Source organism: Camelus dromedarius, chromosome 22, assembly GCF_036321535.1.
Source record: "Camelus dromedarius isolate mCamDro1 chromosome 22, mCamDro1.pat, whole genome shotgun sequence".
NCBI classification, from domain to species: domain Eukaryota; kingdom Metazoa; phylum Chordata; class Mammalia; order Artiodactyla; family Camelidae; genus Camelus; species Camelus dromedarius.
In genome coordinates, this window is record NC_087457.1 from 10,171,763 (window position 1) to 10,192,561 (window position 20,799).

A 20,799-nucleotide genomic window follows, 5' to 3' on the forward strand; every position below is an offset into this window, starting at 1 on the left:
GAGAGACGCCGCGACGGCCCCGGTGCCGCCCCCGGGCGCGTGAGTGGAGCCCGGCCCTTTCCCTCCCCGGCGGCGCGGCGCCGGCCCCGCCCCCGGCCCCTCCCCGCGACCCCGGGCCGCGCGACCCCGCGGCTCCGGTGGCGGAGGGTCTGGCCGCCCCCGCCTGGAGGTCCACGTGGGTCTGGCAGCGGCGAGTCCGAGCGGGCGGGGAGAGGGGACGGGTCCTCCCGGGAGCGCTGCGCTGCTTCCCGCCCCACCTCGGCGCGCCCGGGCGCCGCTCGGCGTGGGAGGGGGGTGTGCCTTGGCCCACGGTGGAGATTAAGCTGGAAACGCGAAGATTGTCTTTTTTCGTAATGAGGGCATCGGGTTACTTTTATTATTTACTTAGGAAAGCACGTGTTCTCCAGACTGTCTTTGCATTTTCCCTATCGCAATAAATGATGCGTGGCGGAGACTGTTGGAAGTGTTTTAAAAACTGGATGTGCCCAGGATGCTGTAATAGTGTCAGTTTAAGCGGCATTGGGGTGTTGAAACATTTTTGTGTTGGAAGAAGTTGAAAAATTCTGGCATGAGACAGGTAATGAATTTATGTAGGATTTCAGCATCAGTATTGAAGTAATCAGATTTCAGGGGTTGGCGCAGCCTTGCAAATAAGTGGCCACTTATCCACGTGCTTGAGGTCTTAACTACTCATTCTGAGCTAGTTCTCCAGGATCAGCTGACTGCTGATTATAATTCATAGTAGACCCATGTGGAGCTTGTGTTAATTGATAAGCAGAGATTAGAGCTAACATTTAACGCTGTACTCCTTAGCAAGTTTTCTCTGCTGCTTTGTGGATTCTGTTACAATTAAACTCACCTGTGTCTGGATGACGACCATTACTTTGTGCTTAACATAGAAGCGTTATTTTTAGTAGTAACACATACTAGCTTATATATATATGTACCCACATATATAATTTTATTTTTATTTTATTTTTAAAAATTTCATTTATTTATTTATTGGGGGGCAGGTAATTAGGTTTATTATTTACTTTTAGTGGAGGTACTGGGGATTGAACCCAGGACGCTCTTACATGCTAAGCACAGGACTCTTCCACTGAGCCATACCTTCCCCCTAACATATATAATTTTATAACTATTTACTTTGACTTCAGGTTGGAAAATTAGGAACAAAAAGAATGGATAGTGTTGAGTACTAATTGTTTGCCAGGCCTATGCCAAATAGTCTGCGTGCTTTGTCTCATTTAATCTTCCGAATTACTTTTTGCATGAACATAGGTTGCACAGAATGCACAGGAGTTTGATTTGAACGTGTCCAAAAGTGGAATGTGTACATTCATTCCTTTGTTTCTGGTTTTGTAAAATACGGGTGTTAGCAATATGAAGTGACTCATAGAGTAAATTAATAGGTTTTTTCCAAGTTAGAAGATGGGTTTCCAATTGCATAGAACTGCAGTGAGTCCCTTTATTTGGCTAGTCAATAGTTTGCAAAGTCCTTTGTCTCTTCTTTATCCAAGTTCCCATGACACATCATCGTTACCCAAAGAACAGGCTACGTTTGGATATTGGAAAAAGGTAAATATTGGGAAAGACTTAATGCCCCTTCTGAAAGTCCCCCTGTTTCCATATTAAGTTTCTAAGGGACGTTTCTAATTAAGGGTTAACAGATGACAATAAAACAGAAAGAGTACTTTTCCAGTACCAAACCAAGGAAGTAAAAAACTGGGGGTTGGCTGTTACTTTGTTGATGAGTCTAACATTCATGGGTTTAAGAACGTTAAGCATGTTAGGTAAACTACATTGTGCGAGTTCTACGTAATTTTTCAGTTTGCCTTTCAACGTCTTAAACATAGTTAAGTCCAGTACTTTGTGCATTAAGAAGTTACGTTTTGGCTGGATTTAACTGAGTGGTTTTGACTTCCTTCATCAAGAAGTGTATTTTGACTGTGTGTCCAGAGATACGCTTTAATGATTTACGGAGGCATAGCAATGATGAGAATGGTGGTGGGGTCTAACAGTTGGCATCTTGTCAGAGTAAAAGTAGATGAAAGGCCGTAGAGGATGAGGGAAGCCCTTGGAAATGTGTCTTGTTTGTAATTGGAGCATATTGGGCTCAGTGTGTCTTTGGATTCTAGTGGTCCGTCCCTGGAGAGGGAATGACTGGGAATGCTCTGCCAGGCAGTGTTCAAAAAAGGGTTCCTTTACCTAAAGGCACTCTCTCTGGGGAAGGGATGGGTGGAGAGTTGTCACCAACGGAAGGATGTGAGAAGAAAAAGATCATGTGTTTCTTTTGGAGTTAATACATCCTCCCATCGTGGTACCACATGGCATCTTCGGGCCCTTTCCTGGCAGGTATTTGATGTTCGTGGGAAAAGGGCCGGAGGAGACAGAATGGGGCTTTAATTGTGACTTTCGTGTGGGCGGCATCCATCAGCTGGGAAAACCATCCCAATAATACTGACTGTGTGTCTGTCGGTCTCTCATGTTATTCGTGTCCAGAAATTTGGAGGCTATCCCTCTGGTGTGCTTTACGGACAGTGGTACATGTTTAGAATACAGTACACGAAAAGTTGTGAATTTCTCACGACAGCCATTGTTGGATGTTCACCATTGTCGGAAGCGGGGGTGACCGCAATGCCGGCGTCAGCTCCTGTGTGTAAGTCCTTTAGGCGAAGATGCGTGTCCTTGGATGGGAAGACCAGCCCTTCTTCCTTCCTTCGGAACTCAGCCCTCACATGACATGCCCTGTCAGCTCCCAGGGTGTGGGGACCTTGTCTGTGTCCCTCATGGCCCCAGAGCCTAGGACAGGACCTGGCATCTGGAAGGTGTGCAATAAACACCTGAGAAATGAGCAGAGATGCATTGGAATCCTCGTCTGTCTTCTGGCCTCGGATGGAGAGCCCCCTGGCCTTTAGGGACGGGGCCACTGCAGCCTCGCCCTCCGGAGTCTGCCGCTCACACCGAGCCCCTGAATGTTAGCCGTTTATACCCCATACTTTGGCATTTCATCTTTTCTGGCTTTATATTGTTGCATGAGCGTTCCCTGGGTTTTGTTTCCCCACCCAAAATACAGGCTTCTTGAGGGCAGAGAAGACACAGTGCTATGTCTGAGAACTTCCTTGTTCACCCAGGATAACAGTATGTACAGAGTTGGTTTCTTTTTACCTATTAAGTGAACACTAGATGGGGAAACATCAGAAATATTCAAAACGTGGTCCCAGTCCTTGAGTAGGTAGTATTTTAGTTGAGCAAACGTTGTGTACTCACGTGGAACAGTATGAAACGTTGGTGCTAAATGAAGGAAATAATAATAGATCACGTTTTATGTAGGACTTAAAATGTGCCTGACACTGCCCCCGGTCCTTCTACGAGTTACTTTAGAATATAGGTACAGTTCTAATCCCATTTTTCAAATGAGGAAACTGAGGCCCAGCAAGGAATTTAAGTTACTTGCCCAAGATCACGATACGAGTCGTAAGCAGGGAGACAGGCTGTGAGCCCGGGCAGCCTGGGTCCTGAGTCACTGTGGGCCCTCTAGGGAGATTTACTTTATCAAAGACAGACGAGAGGTCTAAAAGCTGACACTGTTTTCTCAAATTTCCAAGTAGCACACACAATTGCAGTGGCTCTGGGCTGCAGTAAAAGGGCTGGATTTTCCAGGTGGAAGAGGTTGATAATGAAATGGTTGCGGGGACACTGTATTTTGAAATGACTAAAGGCAAGACGAGAGAAGCTGAATTTTGAACCTCAAAGCTAAGTGAGGGATATGACTCTTCCTAGGAATGGAGTTCTAGGACAGTGACTCACCGGGACATAGGGCAGTGATTTTAAGTTACTAATTCAGTGTCAAATAACTCATGCGAAATAAAGCAATACTGAATGACACTTGTTACGACTTTAAAAACACTTTTAAACCCCGAGTGGACATAGTTTCCCAGCGAAGGGGAGTGTGACTGAAGGTTTCCTGTGCACGTCTGTCCATTTGCTTTGTCCATCTGTGAAATCTTGACCCACGTTTTCAGCTTGTCTTGGACAATAGAGAACACACTTGGGGCTCAGAGGCCTCTTCAAACCAAGTGATGTTCTTTGGTGGGGGGAAAAAAAAACCCCAAACCATAAAATCACGCTGTTGATCTGGTGACAGACCTAGAACGAAGTCATTTTGAAGCCGTGTGGAATTGGATGAGGGCCTACAGACAAAATCCAGCAAGAGGAAGAGAAGCAATATTCTCTGAAGGCCCAGTCTTGTATCCCTCTTGTCGGGAGCTGACAGTTATTCTGGGGGTGTCGGGCATCAGCAGAGTCCACTGAATCCAAATGACTCAGCAGAGAGGGGAGTCCGCACGTCACCACACCCACTGCCCCGAAATCAGAGGATGAAGTACCTTGAATGAATCATGGGCCGCAACCCTGGTCTGATGCCGGGGGGACACCCGCTCTGCAGGTACGGTGCCGTGGGCTGCAGGTCACTTCTGGTGGGAGGTCGTGACGGGGGCCTTGGGGGTGGGCAGGGCTTTGTGATTTAAGTAAGAAATGGTCCGTGCTGTGGTCATTTTCGCATCAGCTCATATTTTGGGAGGACCTGTCATAGAAGCAAGCTTCCAGCTATGAATATGGTCCCACAGTTGTGTTCTATTGTAATATCCGAGGAAATAATTTGGAAAACTTGAGCTAAGATAATCCTTCCTGAAGGGTTTATCCAGTTGGCATGTCAGCCTTAATCTTAATTTCGAGGTCTTCTCGGAACGGAGGCTTTTTAGGGAAAGAGGTGATGATACACCAGTTCATTTGCTTTAAGGCGGTCAAGCTGGGAGAATGTAATGCCGTCTCTCCTGCCCCATTTGATGACTCTGAGAACTAGGTCCCGAACCTGAGCTCCTGGGGCAGTTCTTTAAGTACGAGTGCCCATCAGAATGACCCAGGGTTTATTACACAGTAACAGTAGCGGATGCTTTAGCCTAATCCCACAGATTCAGATTTTTCAGAGCAGGAGCTGAGCTGGGCATCACTGTTTTAAACCATCCTCAAATGGTCCTAGAACCTCCCTCCCCCGTGAGAAGAACCAGCCCTGGAATTGATAAGAAAATCAGGGCAAAGTCAAACAAATGACGTGCCCACAGCTGATAGGGTGGTATCAAGATTTTATCACCAGATAGAATGTGATTTGAGAATTTTATGGCTGGAAGAAATTTTGCAGGTCATCGGTTCTGTAGCTCACTTTATAGCTGAATATAAAAACCGTGCTTGTTGGTACCATCCCCAAGAAAGACAGGAGCGCAGAGAAAAAGTTGTTCTCTCAAAGCCCATCTTCTGTCCTGGCCGGAGTAAAGATCAAAACGTCCATCACCAGACTTTCTTTACAATTTTGACTGATATTTCCCGTTAATTTCAGAAACAGTCAATAATTTGCAGTATTTTTGTTGTATGGCCTATAATGCCCTTTAAAATTTTTTTGAATGTGTAGTATATTTAAAGCTGAAGTGACAGATGAACATTTTTGTTTAGATAGCTTATTTTGCAGTCTTAGTTAGGATGCAACTGTGTGAAAATTTTCACTGCTTTATTAGAGTCTTTTTTGTTTTTAAAATCTGGTTGATTTTTAACTTTTTTTCCCCCCAAGGCATCTTACCGTGGAAACAACACAGTTTCACTTCCATGCCATCTTTGAGGATGGGAGAATCCTAGTTTCAACGTGTCCTCAGTAGAGACCAAAGAACCAGGTTTGTTCTTTCAAGAAGTGTCCCAATGTCTCGGAACAGGAGCCGTTTCCAGAAGTAAATAGTAATGTCCGATGCCTGTGAACCGGACTGTATGGCCAAGTGACTCATTAAGATGTTCATGGAAGAATGCTTAAAAAAAAAAAAAACTGAAGAAAAGGCAAATTTCAAGAAGTGACCCCAATGCCATGTAGGATTTTTGAACAGCTGAAAGAAGATAGTTCTGCAAATCCGAGTGACAAGACTCTAGCGTGTTTCTTTCCGTGTGTCTTACATTATCTTTGTGAACCCATTGCTTTTGTGTGTGGTTTTCAAGTTAGTTTCCTCTACTGCAATAGCTGGTCATCTGCTTACGATCAGAGTTTTACTCTGTGTGGGTGGCGAAGTAGTAGCTAGAGTAGGAGAAATGGGAGCAGTTCACTGGGGCGGCGGCCCCCAGAAATTGACCTTCCCTGGTGAATAACTGAAGCTGGAGGACGTTGAAGAGCTGCTGCTTCGCAGTGGTGTGCCGCTGCTTGTTCATAATCTTCGCCACTTCAGTTGCTTCTTTCTTTATCTTCCTCTCGGTCTCTGTGTGTGCATGTTTTTTTCCCCTGCAGTTTTTTGGACTGAAAATCTGATGACCATATTTTTTCAGCCTAAAAATAAGAGTTAGGTGAATTATAGCTTCATGACTAGACTTTTGATACGGTAGCTCTGTTACCCTGGGTGGTTTTGTGGGTTGGAGAGTAGAATAATTTCCATCCTTGTTCAGAGTGGCCCTTTACTACTTTCATGTTCCTGTTTGGTGTTTTGTTTTCTTCTGCTGTCTCTAGATGGAAATGAAGGATGATGGCTATGTTCTGTTCTCAGTTACCTAGGAGACCAGAAAAACATGGGTCGTAGAGATTTATAGAAAATTTATAGCATCTTTCCATTATTGTTTAAACCTTGTGTGAAGCTTCCATCAAACTTCTTTTTAGCAATCTTGATGTAAATACTACTTTCTTACTCTGCTTTTTCTTTTTTAGGGAGGTAGTCAGAAGCAGGGATTTCTCCAAACGCATATAAACAGAGAGAAAGAGAGAAAGCTTTTGTGATTAACAAATGAAGCAGTTGGGCATCAAGGTCGGTGATGGGAATGCACACGTGGTCGGTGTGAATTAGTCTGTGAGTTAGAGCTATAGGATTGCTAAGGGGCCTCAGCAAATTTTCTTGCTCTTTGCTCTTTCTTTTGCTACTAAGTCAGTTGACCTCATCAATCATTTTCTCCTCTGTAGTGTTCTTGACTCAAGTTTTTACCCTGTGGAGACAAAGAGAAACAAAAGAACAGACTTTAAATTTTAATTTAGTAAAGTGAAATTCCAGAAACCATTTGCTTTTAAAAATACTCTCTCTTCAGCCCCATAGGCTTCTTTCACTTCATCCTTTCCTCGCCTTTCTACCCTGTTTATCACCTGTTTATCTCACTTCCACGTTTTTTTTTTCTCATCGGTCCAGAATTTCTTGTTTGGAGTCTTTGCATTTTGCCTACTTCCTGCCTTGTCTGTGACTCAGCCTCCCATTGAAAATTCTATTCTCCTTACCCTCGGTTTCCTTGGGCGTGCCTCCTTCCTCACCCGTCTAGTTCATCTGTGTAATTCACTGATCTGTCATGAGTTTCACCCAGCGCCGATTCCTTCGCAGCTCTGAATCTGTGTTGTTTTCTCCCTGTACCTTTCAGTCTTGTTCGCGTGCTCCGTGAGCTCTTTTTCTATTTCCCCTGTCCCCGGGGGGCAGGTATTACTCGATGGATTTATTGTCAGTATTTGCAGAGAACACAGGTCCTTGCTGTGTATTTCCTGGGTAGCCAGGATAAATCAGTTATTATTAACTTTTCTCAGAACATTGAGCTTCCTGTATTTTCTGCTTCTAAGAATTAGATTGGTGTTCTAGAAGGCTAATATTACTTTGAGGGAGTCAGGACAGAGATATGATGCTGTCATTTAAAACTCATGATTCCCGAGTTCATGCCGTTTGAATCCACTGCCTTGTCTTAAAAAATTAAAGATGACATCCAAAGCAGGTTTGGGGGTGGTGGGGTGGTGTGGAGGATGGGGAGAGAAAGATGAATACTAGAAAAGGACCCATAGTCAATTTCTAGAACTGGGAAGAAAACTGAAAACACAAACTGCATACTCAAAGATTTATTAGGTAAAAGGACCCCAGAAAGAATAAAAAGTATCAGTAATTCTGTCAACCAATCCCGATACTAGATCGTCTGTATTTTTATATTTTCCTTTAAATTCCAAGACTTTAACGAAGAGAAACTTAATCTTATGAATATTTATTTTCTTTTGAGAGACTCGATGCCTCCTTAAATGTTAACTTGTATCATTTTGTGAATATGCTGTAACAGCCTCAAAATGTCACTAGGAACTGACCCCGTTAGTTTCTTGCGTAGAAAAGCATAGAAATTGTGTGGTTTTGCCCCTCTGGGCTCTGGAGTCAAATTGTAATGAAAAGGTAGCTTTCTGGCAAAATTTAATTTTATGCAGTTCATGCTTTACATTGTCATGTATTTTTTCTTCATCATTATATGTACTATGAATGTGGTGCCATCCTGTAATTTAGTTTTCTGTAATGTGGGTGAACTATTGGAGGTAGACAAATGTGAGTGCAAATGCATTTTTATTAAACGTGAAAAAGAAAAACCCTACACATCACATAATGCATTGTCTAAATACGATTTTTTTTAATTGTTTTTTTTTATTGAAGTGTAGTGAATTTACAATGTTAGTTTCCCGTGCACAGCAAAGTGATTCAGTTATACATACATACATATTTTTTTTCAGTTTCTTTTCCATTATAGCTAATTACAAAAAATTGAATATAGTTCCCCGTACTGTACAGTAAGTCCTTGTTGTTTCTCTCTAAATACAATTTTTAAGACCAGCCCTACAAATGGAGGCTGGTCATATTGAATCTTCCTTCTGCCTGAGCCGGCCCTAATTGTGGTGGTTGTTGGGTGTCTTGAAACTAAAAGAGTGGCTCATGGTCTGGTAATGGTTCTGTCATATTCACCATCTGTGAGCAGCTAGTAAAATCAAAATCAGAGCCACCGTTCAACTACTAACAAACATACGCAGATGTGCGAAGTACAGGACTGTGTCCTGGGGTTTCAGAGAGGAGCCGGGTATGGTCCGTCCTCTCTGAAAGCTCATGACTGAGTGGGGAGTGTTGATAAGTGAACACTTATGGGACAGTGGGGCAGGTGCAAAATGGACATGTAGCAGCTATTATTGGAACAGATTGATGGGGATAGCCAGAAGGTATCGGCCAGAAACCTCAAAAAGTCAGATATGATGTGTATGTAATGTGTGCGCGCGCGCGCGCGTGCGTGCTGACTGTGAAGTAACTGCTGGTCTCCCTTATTACCTGTGTAAACTGGGCAGGTTACTTTAAACACTCAGACTCAGTGTCTTCACCTTGAAATGGTGATAATTTTCTAGTCATGTTACCTGAATTAAATCAAGCTAACATATGAGGTGCCAGTATGGCCCCTTATTTGATTGTTTAAAATTCAGAGAACAAAACAACCAATAGAGACCATGGTAGACAAATGTACTCTGTTTTTTTTTTTTTTTTTTTGAAGTGTAGTCAGTTACAGTGTGTCAGTTTCTGGTGCACAGTGTCATGTCCCAGTCATATGTACACATGTATTTGTTTTCATATTCTTTTTCATTAAAGGTTATTACAGGATGTTGAATATAGTTCCCTGTGCTATACAGAAGAAATTTGTTTTTTATCTATTTTTTTCTATCGTAGTTAACATTTGTAAATCACAAACTCCCAAATTTATCCCTTTCCACCCCCTTTCCCCTGGGAACCATAAGACTGTTTATTATGTCTGAGTCTATTTCTGCTTTGTAGATGAGTTCATTAGTGTCCTCTTCTTCTTTCTTTTTTTAGATTCCACATATGAGTGATACCATGACAAATAATACTCTTATTCCATAGCTAATATTGTTGCCCAAAATACTTGGAATTCCCATTTTAAATTTGCTTTTATAGTTTTTAGGAAAACTTACCCTACTCAAAAACCATACAGTTAATCCCCCCCCCCCCTTTTTGAACCCAAAGTAGTTTAGCTTGATCCACTTGCCAGATGCAGTTCTCAGTGACAGTTTATCTCTTCCCATAAATCATGTCCATTCTCAACATTTGCTACAATTAAGCATATTTGACAAAAATGTGCCGCAGGGTTTTCAAGGGTTTAACTGGGATGACATCATTGGGCCAGGTCTCCATCCAGAATGACAGCTTTCAGGAAAGCTGGAGTAAGGTTTATTGGATACAGACGCTTTGGAGCGTGTCATAAAATCAGTCTTTGTGGCATTGTAATCCCAATACTGGGGTTATATGCACCAGCCGGAATTTTGTTCCTAGATTGTATAAATGTTTTTGTTGTTTTAAAAGGTGTTTAAAGTAACTTCCTGTCACAGAACCAAACTGAACAGTCTGCATTTTCTAATGTACTAGGAAAAATTGACACAGTGACTTAATACTGTTTTGCTTACGGTTGACTAGTTTCTTCCTAAATTAGCAAGTCTTTAAAATATGGGTCTAGTCCTAGACCGTATGATAAATCAGGCTGGGTAAACTTTTCTCTTGAAACAGATGATTTTTCTGATCTCCAACAACAAGGTTGTTTAGCCTTGTTGTAAAAGTCCAGTAATTCATAGCATGATTAGACTTGTCTGTTCTATTGTGATTTTTGTGTATTATAAGGGTTATATTTGGGATAATTAAAAAAAATCAGTATTGGGATACCAGCTCAGAATTTTGATTAAAATCAAAATATATGCCTCATCTAAAACATCACTAGTAAAGTTCATTATCTGTAATTAAGGGATTTGACTAAGTTTTGTATTTTATGGCTGGTGTTAATTTGTATAGACATTACATTCATAATAGGTAGGAAAACTGTATTTCCTTAGAAAGGGAGACTTGGTGCGTTAATATTCCAAAGCTTAGTTTCAGCCGGCTGTGGTCGGGAAAGTGGCTTTCACTCGTGTTCTCTGGAAGACTCCCAGCCGGAGTCCTGGGGGCTTGTTCACAGCACTTGGGATCCTGGAATGAATGTCTCGTGAGCAGAGGTGTTTGCAGGAATCCCTGCAGATGATGTGAAAAGAGCCGAGGTGCTGGCTTTGTCTTCTCTGCTCCCAGTTACGTTCTTTGAGAAACGAGCATTTTTCTGACAGCGTTTTATTTTTTCTTGGATGTTTATTGATTATTATCATTGGTAACAATGACAGTGACCATGGCGAAGTCTCAGTAGGGCCAGGCTCTTGACATTTGTTGAACACTTTGTTTCTCCCCTCAGGTAATTTTCTAATAAAATTTCATGTCATGAAACACATTGTGTGTAGTACGTGTTTAAAGTATGCAGTGTGTGTTTATGTTGATGAATGAAGGAGCTGATAAATGTTAGGGCGTTCTGCGCATCGTAGGTGTGTTGTCTTATCTCTTTCCCACCGTGGAAATGAGGAAGTGGAGGGAGGTTATTAACTGTCCAAGGTCACACAGATGGTAAATGGTGAAACCAGGGTTCTGCTCCAGGTCTGATTAAATCCCACACTTTCTATCACTATTCTGCACTGCCTTTTAAAATACTTCCCCTTGGAAAAGTAAAATGTAGCTGTTTTATAACCACGTTATTTTGAACTTAGGTGTACTCTATTAATTCTGTGCTGGACACCTAATTTTTTCCAAAATAAAATAGCTGTGTTCTTTCTTTTTTTTTTTTTTTTTTAGTTTATATATGTGTACTGATCATTGTTTCTAAGAACAGATTAGAGCTTTAGGCTTTTAAACTTACATAGTTATCAAAGGAATAAAGCCAACTACAAAATAAGAATCAACAGAATGTGTTAATCCAGTCATAAAAGGACAGCCAGATGTGCTTAGTACACATATTGAAGAAATCAGTCATCTAAGTTATAAATAATAAGTAGTTCATTTATGTCCAAATAACTATGTTCTTGATTTTAGAAGTAATGGGACTCAATGTTAAACTGACTGTACTTCAATTAAAAATATGTATATACAAAAAAAGACGGAAGTAATGGGACTCAATGTTAAAAGTAATTAATGCTTAGTGGAAAACAAAACCAAATAATAGAAAAAGTATAAAGGAGGTGGTGAAAATCACTGGTACTTCCACCACCCAGAGGTTAACATTTTAATGTATGGTTGGTCTTCCAGACTTTGGTGTATATGGTGTATAGATGTGTATGTATATGTGTATATGTATATTTTTAAAAGAAAAATAGACTCATAACATGCATATTGTTTTTAAACTTAAAAAAATTTTTTCAGGGGAGATAATTGCATTTATTTATTTATTATTGTTATTATTTTTTTAATGGAGGGACTGGGGATTGAACCCAGGACCTCACGCATGCTAGGCATGCACTCTACCACTGAGCTATCCCCTCCTCCCACAAGCATATTGTTTAATAACTCTCCTTTTATATATTATATATTGGCCATCATTCCACATCACTGGAAGTGTATTATCTTCATTTAAAATTTTCTTTGTCATTTTAAAAATAATAATCTTTCCATTTCGGAACAGTTTTGGACTTACAGAAAAATTGCAGAGGTAGTCCGGAGAGTTCCCAGTCTCCCCTACGGTTAACACCTTAACGTTAGTGGTATGTTCGTCCCAACCGGTGAACCAACATTGATGCACCGTTACTAACTGAAGTCCATACTTCTCTCAGGCTTCCTCAGTTTTTTGACCTCATCTTTTTCTTTTCCCGGATCCCGTCCAGGATCCCACACTTCAATCCCCGTGTCTCCTTGGGCTTTGACTGCCTCTGACAGTTTCTCAGACTTTTCTTGGTGTTTCATGACTTTGACAGTTTCGAGGAGCGCTCCGGTCAGATATTGTGGAGAGCCCCTCCACTGGGATTTGTCTGAAGGTTTTCTCATGGTTAAATGGGAGTTGTGTGTCTAGGACAGAGAGACCCCTGGGGCCAAGTGCGATTTTCATCACGTCATGTCCAGGGTACCTCCTGTCTGCGTGCCTTCTCTGTCCTGGTGTTGACCTTGACATCCTGACCGAGGGAGTGTCAGGTATCTCCACTGTGAAGTCACTCTCTGTCTCCCCTTTCCGTCTTGTGCTCTTGGGAAGAAGGCAGCCCCCCAGGTCAGGAGTTGGGGGTTCATTCTCCACCTCCTTGAGGGCAGGGCAGAGTATCACCTACATTATTTGGAATTCTCCTGCACAGGAGGTTGCTCTGTTCTCACCATTTATTTTTTAAATCCAATCCTTTATTTGTATCAATGTAGACAAATGGAGATTTATACTTTGGGTTATAATCTGATACAATACATCTTTATCTAATTGCTCCGGCTTTGGCCATCGAGAGACCGTTCAGTCGGCTCCTGTGTCTGTTTGCCATACCCTGCTATTGGGGGCGTAATATCTTCATTATTTTTCACGTGGCTGCTTGGTATTCCATTGTAAGAATACACCATAATATCTTTAATACCTTTTTGATGATAACTTAGGTACCAGGTTTGTCACCATCATAAGCAGTGCTGTGATGAGCCATCTTCAAAAACTATATTTAAGAAAATATTGTTTGTCCATTCAGGAAAAATTGCTGCTTTAAAGGGACAGCCCAGTTTACATTTGATGTGGTCTGCAACTCTTTCTCAAGGATATGCTGAGCAGATGTCTGAGGAGTGAGCATTTTCACCTGACTTAGGAAAACAGTGGCGTTTATCGCTGTAGTGGCCTCCTTTCTTTCTGATTTTTTTCATGTGATCAGAGCTGGCGGCAGAGGTAGGGAGTGTAGGGGGGCGGGGTCCTAGAAACTGCTTTGAGATCACACCTTGTCTTGAGACACCTGTGCGTCCTCAGTGTAAATTCAGTTACCGTAGAGAATTAACAAGATGAATTTAAACTCAATTTGGAAGAAGGAAACAGCATTCTCATAGAGTGAAAACTTCAGTACCGGAAGTGAGCTTAGAAGTCACGTTCCATCCCTGCAGGTTAGAAATAGGAAACTGCGGTCCTGTTGGCTGAGCTCATTTGCCTGGGGCTGTGCAGTAGCAGAAGCATTCAGGGATCTGGAAATTTGATAAGCATCGCAGAAGCCGTTGTCACATGGACATACTTTACATCCCATGCAAGGATCCACAGAACTCTCATGCTGGAAAATTTCAAACCTATTTGCATTGGCTTCATCCTAGAATTGCCTGTTTGGGGACATGCTGTTAAACAGTGACCAGAACTGGAGTAGGAGTGTGAAGACTGGCAGGCATCTCCCTTCTGCTTTTGCTGAACCCAGCAGAAGCCAATTTTAACTGCAGGATTGTATTTAGAACTATTTTACTGCAAATAAATATTCATCTTGCTGACCCCCCACCTTGCTCATTATGTGCAGATTCCTGTTGTAATTCTGCCCTAGTTCAGATTTTGCCCCCTTGCCTTTGACAGGATTGCCAACTTTCCCATTTCTTTCTCAAATGGGCTTTGTGGCAGGCCGTCAGCTTTGTTTTCCTCCCGTCTCAAGTGCCCTGCTTTGTGTTATTTCTGAGTTTTGGGGCACTTCTCCCCCATCTGTTTCCATTCAGCAAACGTCTTTAAAACGTGTTAGTTTTCTTCTCATTTTCTAAGCGAAAGTCTAGAGGTAAAAAAAATAAATAAATAGCCACCATTTCAAATAACACCTCTGGCTAAGTGCAGTCAGTTAACCGAGCCTAGCGTGTCTGTGGATCTTAAGTTCTTGGAAGACAGACCCTTCAGCACGGTATGCTGTGAATGTGGGTGTATCTGAGATTTTTGTCTGTAGCAATTCACTCCTCTGTTTATTTTAAGCTACTAATTAAACCCCTTCTTGATACAATAGTGACACTTTTTTCCCTTAAAAATCCTCTTTGCTTTGAGATGGTCTTTTCCTAACTTTGACATCATTGCTCCTTGCTGGCTGTGTGACCTTGATTGAATTTCTTATCTTCTCTTTCAGTTTCCTCATCTGAAAAGTGAGGCTGTCCAGTAGCAGCCCTCTCACTGGATTGAGTGTTGAGTTGAGTGAGATCAGCGATAGTGCCTGGTGCATAAATATTATTTCAGCGTCTTTCTCTCTCCAGCTATCTGGTCTACCTTTCCCGTTACTTGTTTATACATTCACTCAGATTCAGAAAAATGGTTGGTCGTAAATACGTGACCACCTTCCTGTTTTCCTCAAACATGTCTTAAAGTTTTTGCTCTGAAATGGCTACAGATTCACAGGAAGTTGTAAAGATACGGAGAGATCCCACGGGTCCCTCTCCTAGTTTCCCCCAAAGGTAACTAGTACCAGAAATAGATGCTGGCACAGTCCACACAGCTTGGTCAGACGTCTCCAGTGTCAGGCACACTCATGTGTCTGTAGATCTGTGCGGTTCCATCACGTGTGGTTAGTGTTACCACTACCACAGGTGGGATACAGACCTGACCCATCAGCCCAAGGCTTCTCCTTGCTGCCCCCTTTATGGCCCTCCCTCCACCCTCCAACCCGTGGGAACCACTCATCTGTTCTCCAGCTTTCTAATTTTGTCATTTTGCGAATATTATGTAAATGGAACCATGCAGTGGGTGACCTTTTGAGATTGGCTTTTTAAACTCAGTCTCATACCCCTGAGATCCCTTCAGCTGATGTGTGTATCAATGGTTTGTTCCCTTTTAGTGCTGAGTACCGGTCAACGGTGTGGACGTATCACAGTTTAACCATTTCTCCATTGGAAGGACATTTGAGTGGTTTCCAGTTTGGGGGATTACAAGTAGAGCTGCTGTGAGCATTCGTGTGCAGGTGTTCTGTGTGGACCTGGGTTTTCATTTCCCTAGGATCAGTGCTTGGGAGTGCCATTCCTGCCTCAAAACCTTTTTGAAGGAGCTTTGTAAGAATCTTTGAAAATATATGCTCATACCATCCACACGTGTAGATATATATAAATGGCAATTATTTCCTAATGGCAGTCATTATAAAATACATTGACCTTTGTTTTAAAATATCTTTCTGTATGATTTGTGGCATGAGTCCAAAGGATAGAATCCTGTCTTTTTGTGCTGTAAAATGATGTGTACTAAATAAATATTGCATTTTGTTAATGAATCCCCTTTTCATATTTCATTGACATTTTTCTCAAGTACGTTACTGTTCTCAGATACTAAATTTGAATGAGGGAGAGATTTCAAGTAACGGTTTTTCTTTTTATCCATTTTCAGCAACGTACTTAGAAAGATTAGCACAAAAAAAATCCAGAAGTCCATTAATTGACGTTATAATGTCCAGCGACATTTCAAATAATCAGTAGAGTGGTGTTGGCACTCTGGCTTCCAACATAGTGTTTGGATGTTTCATAAAATCATAGTCTCCAAGGCTTTATAATAAATGAGAAATCATTATTAAGGTGAAGCTGCAAATACTCTTTGGACATGTGAATAGCTTCTAATTATGATAGCCACAGACTTAAGTAACTTTGTTTAAGTCTAGGTTAGGATGTCAGAAGTCCACATCAGGATAGTGTAAATTCTGGACGGTGGACAGGCATCAGCTGGTTGATCAGTTTTGGTTTTCCCAAATATATCTTCTAGCCTTAAAATAATGATTAAAGAAAAAAGCTCTTTGTGAAAAATTGGAGGATGGGAAGGAAATGGATGAAGTGTAAAAAGCAGTGGACTTAATTAACTCTGTTCGAATGATCTAGGTAGCTTTTCAAACGAAGTAAGTACCAATGTCCAGGCTCCAGGCCAGTTAAACCAGAATCTTGGGAAGTGGCACCTGGGCCCTGATATTTTTTAAAAAAACGCTTCCAGGTAATTCTGATGTTTAGCCAAGGTTGAGAACCACCAAAGGGACAGGAACGGCATCTCTGCTCACACGTCTTCCCCTTAGAGTTGCCGCACGCATCCATCTTCTACGTGCTGGACGGATATGGATTCCACATCCTTTGCTTGTGTTTATGGCTCTGCTGAGATGCATATTTTCCTAAGGGGGGAAAAATTACACTTGTGAGTTGTGGCCACATTTAACCTACAGAACACAGCTTTAATATGGATAACAGAAGAGTGCAGGTGACGTGGAATCAGGGACCCAGAACGGCGAGAAACTCAGAATCATCGAGAAGTCAAAAAAAGGAAGTTAGATTTCATCCAAGACACAGTGGCTGGGAAACTTGGGGAAATCAGGTATTTAGAAAACCTGCGTGGAGTGCCGGGGTGAGAGATCTGAGTCTGTTTATAGATCCTGCCATCAGCTTTATTTTGTTTCTTTTCTTTTTTAAAATGTGTTGCTTTGCTAAAGCAGCATTTACTTGTAGCAGGTGAAAGTATGCAAGAGTGAACAAAGAAAACAAGAATTAATCCCCCTCCCGTGTTCACAGCGTGATGTGAATTCTTCCGTGTCTTTTTCTGTATTCAGAAAAATATGTTTAACAACATAAGGTTTGTGAGGTTTTTTGCTTTTTAAATAGGATCATACTATGTTATTCTGAGGCTGGCCTTAATATGTCATTGATACATCATTAATACGAACTTCCTTAATACGTCATGGATCTCTCTCCAGGGCAATAGATCAGATCTAACTCTTGTTTTTGAAAAAAATGAATAAAGTATTCAGTATACCATAATTTATTCAACCATCTCCCTGTGAATGGGTATTTAGATTTTTTTTTTCCCCCACTACAAACGGTGGTGCAACACTTATCTTTGTGTTTATAACCTTGGGTGCTTGTGCTTCTGTGTCTTATGGGCTCTTACAGCCTGTGGTTTGGTTCTGGTCAGATTTCTTAGTTTCTGGATACTTTCTCTTGATAGATTAGTGAGTTAATGTCAGTTAATTTCCAGTTAATTTGCTCCTTTTGGGTATTAAGTTGGGCATTAGATAGGAGAATCAATTATTTTAGAAATGGATTGGATGAATTCTAGTGACCAGAGATGGCTTTCATAGGTCCTAGAATCCTTAGCAGGAGGCCAGTGGATGGGCTTTGTGAGGGTCCAGGAACCGTCTGATACTGATTGCAAGACTGTGTGCATTTTAATGCTTTCATCCAATTTCCAACAGGGCTGTTGCCCAAAGAAAGGCTAAAAATTGATAATATATCAGAGAGTAGTACTTAACCTAAAGATTCTGTAGAGGGATCTTTGGAATCAAAAGGAACTGAGTTCATCACTGATGGCACGTTTGAATCGCAGTGTCCTTTCTGTAAAGATCTGGGTGGAAAGAAGCTAATCTAATTTTCCAGACAACATCAACCTGGGAGAGATGACTAACCCCACAGACAGCAGACTCCAGATTCAGGATAATCCAAACGGGCTGTCATGATGTTCCCACATCAGCAAGACGAAGTGTGCTAAGGGTGAAGCACCTGCGGGTGTTGAGGGATGTGCTGATGGAGGACCACCTCCCGCCCACCTGAGACGACAAGGAGCTAGGGGTTTATTTGACTGCAGGCTTCTGTGAGTCTCCCTGTGACACTGCTGCTGAAAATAGGAGTTGGACCACATTTGAGGGGAATATGTTTATGCCTGTGACCCACGTTTATGAGAGGCGTTAGCAGGGGAGGGAGACGAGGAGAGTGATGGGTTGAGAAAACGAAGTCACATGAAGAGTCACTGGGAAAGAAGCTGGGTTGTCGCAGTGGAAGGAGACCAGGTGGGTTGCGGACTAGGAGGACCAGAAGTGGCGTGGAGCGCTGGTTTGCATGGACGTACAAGTGCTCAGTGAACATTTGAATGGATGGAAATTACAAGGCAAAGGATTTTGACTTGACATAAGCTCTGGTGAGAGTTCTCCAGTGCTGGGCTGGGCGGCCCTGGAAAGTAAGGACTTTAATCGTAGTGGCAGGCGACCAGGACAGAGGCTGGAGGAGGAATTCCTGCTCTAAGTGAAAGGTCGCCCAGTAGGATTTCAGACCCCTTTTAATTGGAATGTCCTAATTTCCTCTCTCAGGAGACAGTTCTAGGATAATATTGTAGGCTCTTTTCAAGCACTTTCGTAGAAGGAATGCTTTTAACTCCAAGGCTGCGTGATTGCCAGTTACAGGTATTTCAAAGGTGCTGAAAAGTTGAAACATAACAGATTCTGATCTGAGACCGTGGCGCACAAGTTATGCCACTGTGAAACCTGAAGCAACTAGTCTAGACTTGCAGAGTGTGGTTTAAGACTATTTTTGTAACTTAAGAGAGGAGAAAAGCCACATTCTTTTCAAGCTACAAAAAGAGAGTAAAAAGGGAAATTTCACCATTTCCTGGCTCCGTTGTGGCCTCCGGAAGCATAGGACACTATCTCCATTAGACTAATTGTTCTGAATTCTGACTCAGATGATAATAACACCGCATGGAACTGTGTCATGCCTGGCATCTGCTTAGGCCTGCTCCCGAGTCTGCACGCCGCCCCGTAAAGTGTATCTCTCATGCTGCACGTGGTTGAGAGGCAGAGGTCTCATTATCCCTCAAATGACTGAAACTGTAGAAAAACCCTTTAGGTTATGGAAATGGGTAAATATTGGGAAAATTGTTTATATAAAGCTTAAAAAGAAAAAAAAAAAACCCGTACCTCCTACACCTTCTATCACCACGGCTCCGACTCAGCTCTTGAGTGCCTGTCTATTTTTTCCGATTAACAGATACTGTCGCCGATGTGCCTCGTACTGTCTCGAACACAGCCAATCTAAAGCTAATTTTTCTATCCCCACCCCCACCCCTTACTTCTCTCACCCTAAACCTACTTCTGCTCCATCTTCTCATCTCGTCTAATTAACGAGGACCGCTCTCCAGAGGTGATACCAGAAGGGGTTAATGCCACGAGCTCTGAAATCTTCCTGTCTGGGATGAAATTCTTGTCCCTCCGCTTCACGCCGTGTGACCTTCGACAGGCTACTTAATGTCTCTAGATCTCCGTTTCTTCAGGAATGAAATACAGGTGATAGCAACCTGTCTAACAGACTTGGGGAAATTCAATGAGATAAGTACATGTTAGAGTGACGTTAAGGGCTGAGTGCAGTTCTGGACACTTAGGTTAGCACACAAACCCGTGTTAGTTATTTACAACTCAGGCCAGAGGTGTCAGCGTCCCCCTGAATCCCTCTGCCTTCCCCTCACCTGGGCGTCCTCGGCGCTGTTGATCCACCTCAACAGTCTCTCCTCTCCTCAGTCACTGCTCACTGGTCAGGGCTTCTTAACTTGAATCCACTACTCAAAGAGGTTCGCAATCCCCTGACATTATAGGCACATTTTGTTTGCAAATACGTGCATTTTTCCTGAGGAAAGTGCTGTTAGCCTTTATCTCTGATAAATACAGGCCAGTGGCCCATCAAAGGTTCCCCACTTCCGGCTTCGCCCCGTCTCCCGTCCGTAGTCAGTTACCTGTAATTGACCTTCCGCCTCTGGTCTCTGTGCCTCTGACCTGCTCGTCACACCGTTGCCCAGGTGGCCGTTTTAACACCCTTACCGCCCCGTCCTGCTCAGGCATGCTGTCTCTCAGTGGTCTGCAGTGACAGTTCTCAGCCCAGCCACGGACTAGAGTCTCATGGGAAGCCTTTTAAAAGACACTGACGCCCAGGCCCCACCCAGACCAGTTAATTGATGCTGACAAATACCAGACATCAATATTTTGTTTTAAAGCTTCCCAGGAGATTCTGATATATCGCCAGAGTTGAGAGCCTCAGGGCTGCAGGACAGTGGACTAAGGAGTTGCCGTGGCACGTAAGGACCACAGCGATCGACTTTTTCAGCCTGATCGTCCCTCGTCCATGTCCTGTCACTCACACTCTGGGCACAGACTTTTTGCTATTCCCAGAACACGCTTTTCCCAGAACACGCTTTGTAGTTTCCTATCTCTGAGCTTTTGCCTGTGCTGATCGCTCTGCCTAAGATGCCTTTCAGCCTTTCTCTGCCTGGTCATTTCCATTGCAGACCCTTCCCAGAAGCCCTGAAGATAGTCACAACCCTTATTTATTTTTTTAATTTAAGTATAGTCAGTTACAATGTGTCCTTTTCTGGTGTACAGCATAATGTTTCAGTATACATACATATATTCGTTTTCATATTCTTTTCCATTAT

General features: G+C 42.5%; 1 protein-coding gene across 6 annotated transcripts in view; it reads left to right on the top strand.

The window, feature by feature from the left end:
- The window catches only part of SLC20A2 (solute carrier family 20 member 2), a 93,278-nt gene that overhangs the window by 175 nt on the left and 72,304 nt on the right, over positions 1-20,799 (top strand). For 2 of the 6 annotated variants that reach the window (XM_064477415.1, XM_031440024.2), the window contains exons 1-2: positions 188-4,447; positions 5,624-5,723. The exons of 2 other annotated variants lie outside the window; for them this stretch is intronic. The gene's annotated coding sequence lies outside the window, so the exon portion shown is untranslated. Of the gene's footprint in view, positions 1-187; positions 4,448-5,623; positions 5,724-20,799 lie in introns of those variants that run through there. 2 more of the 6 variants (XM_064477416.1, XM_064477418.1) reach the window with 2 other exon arrangements.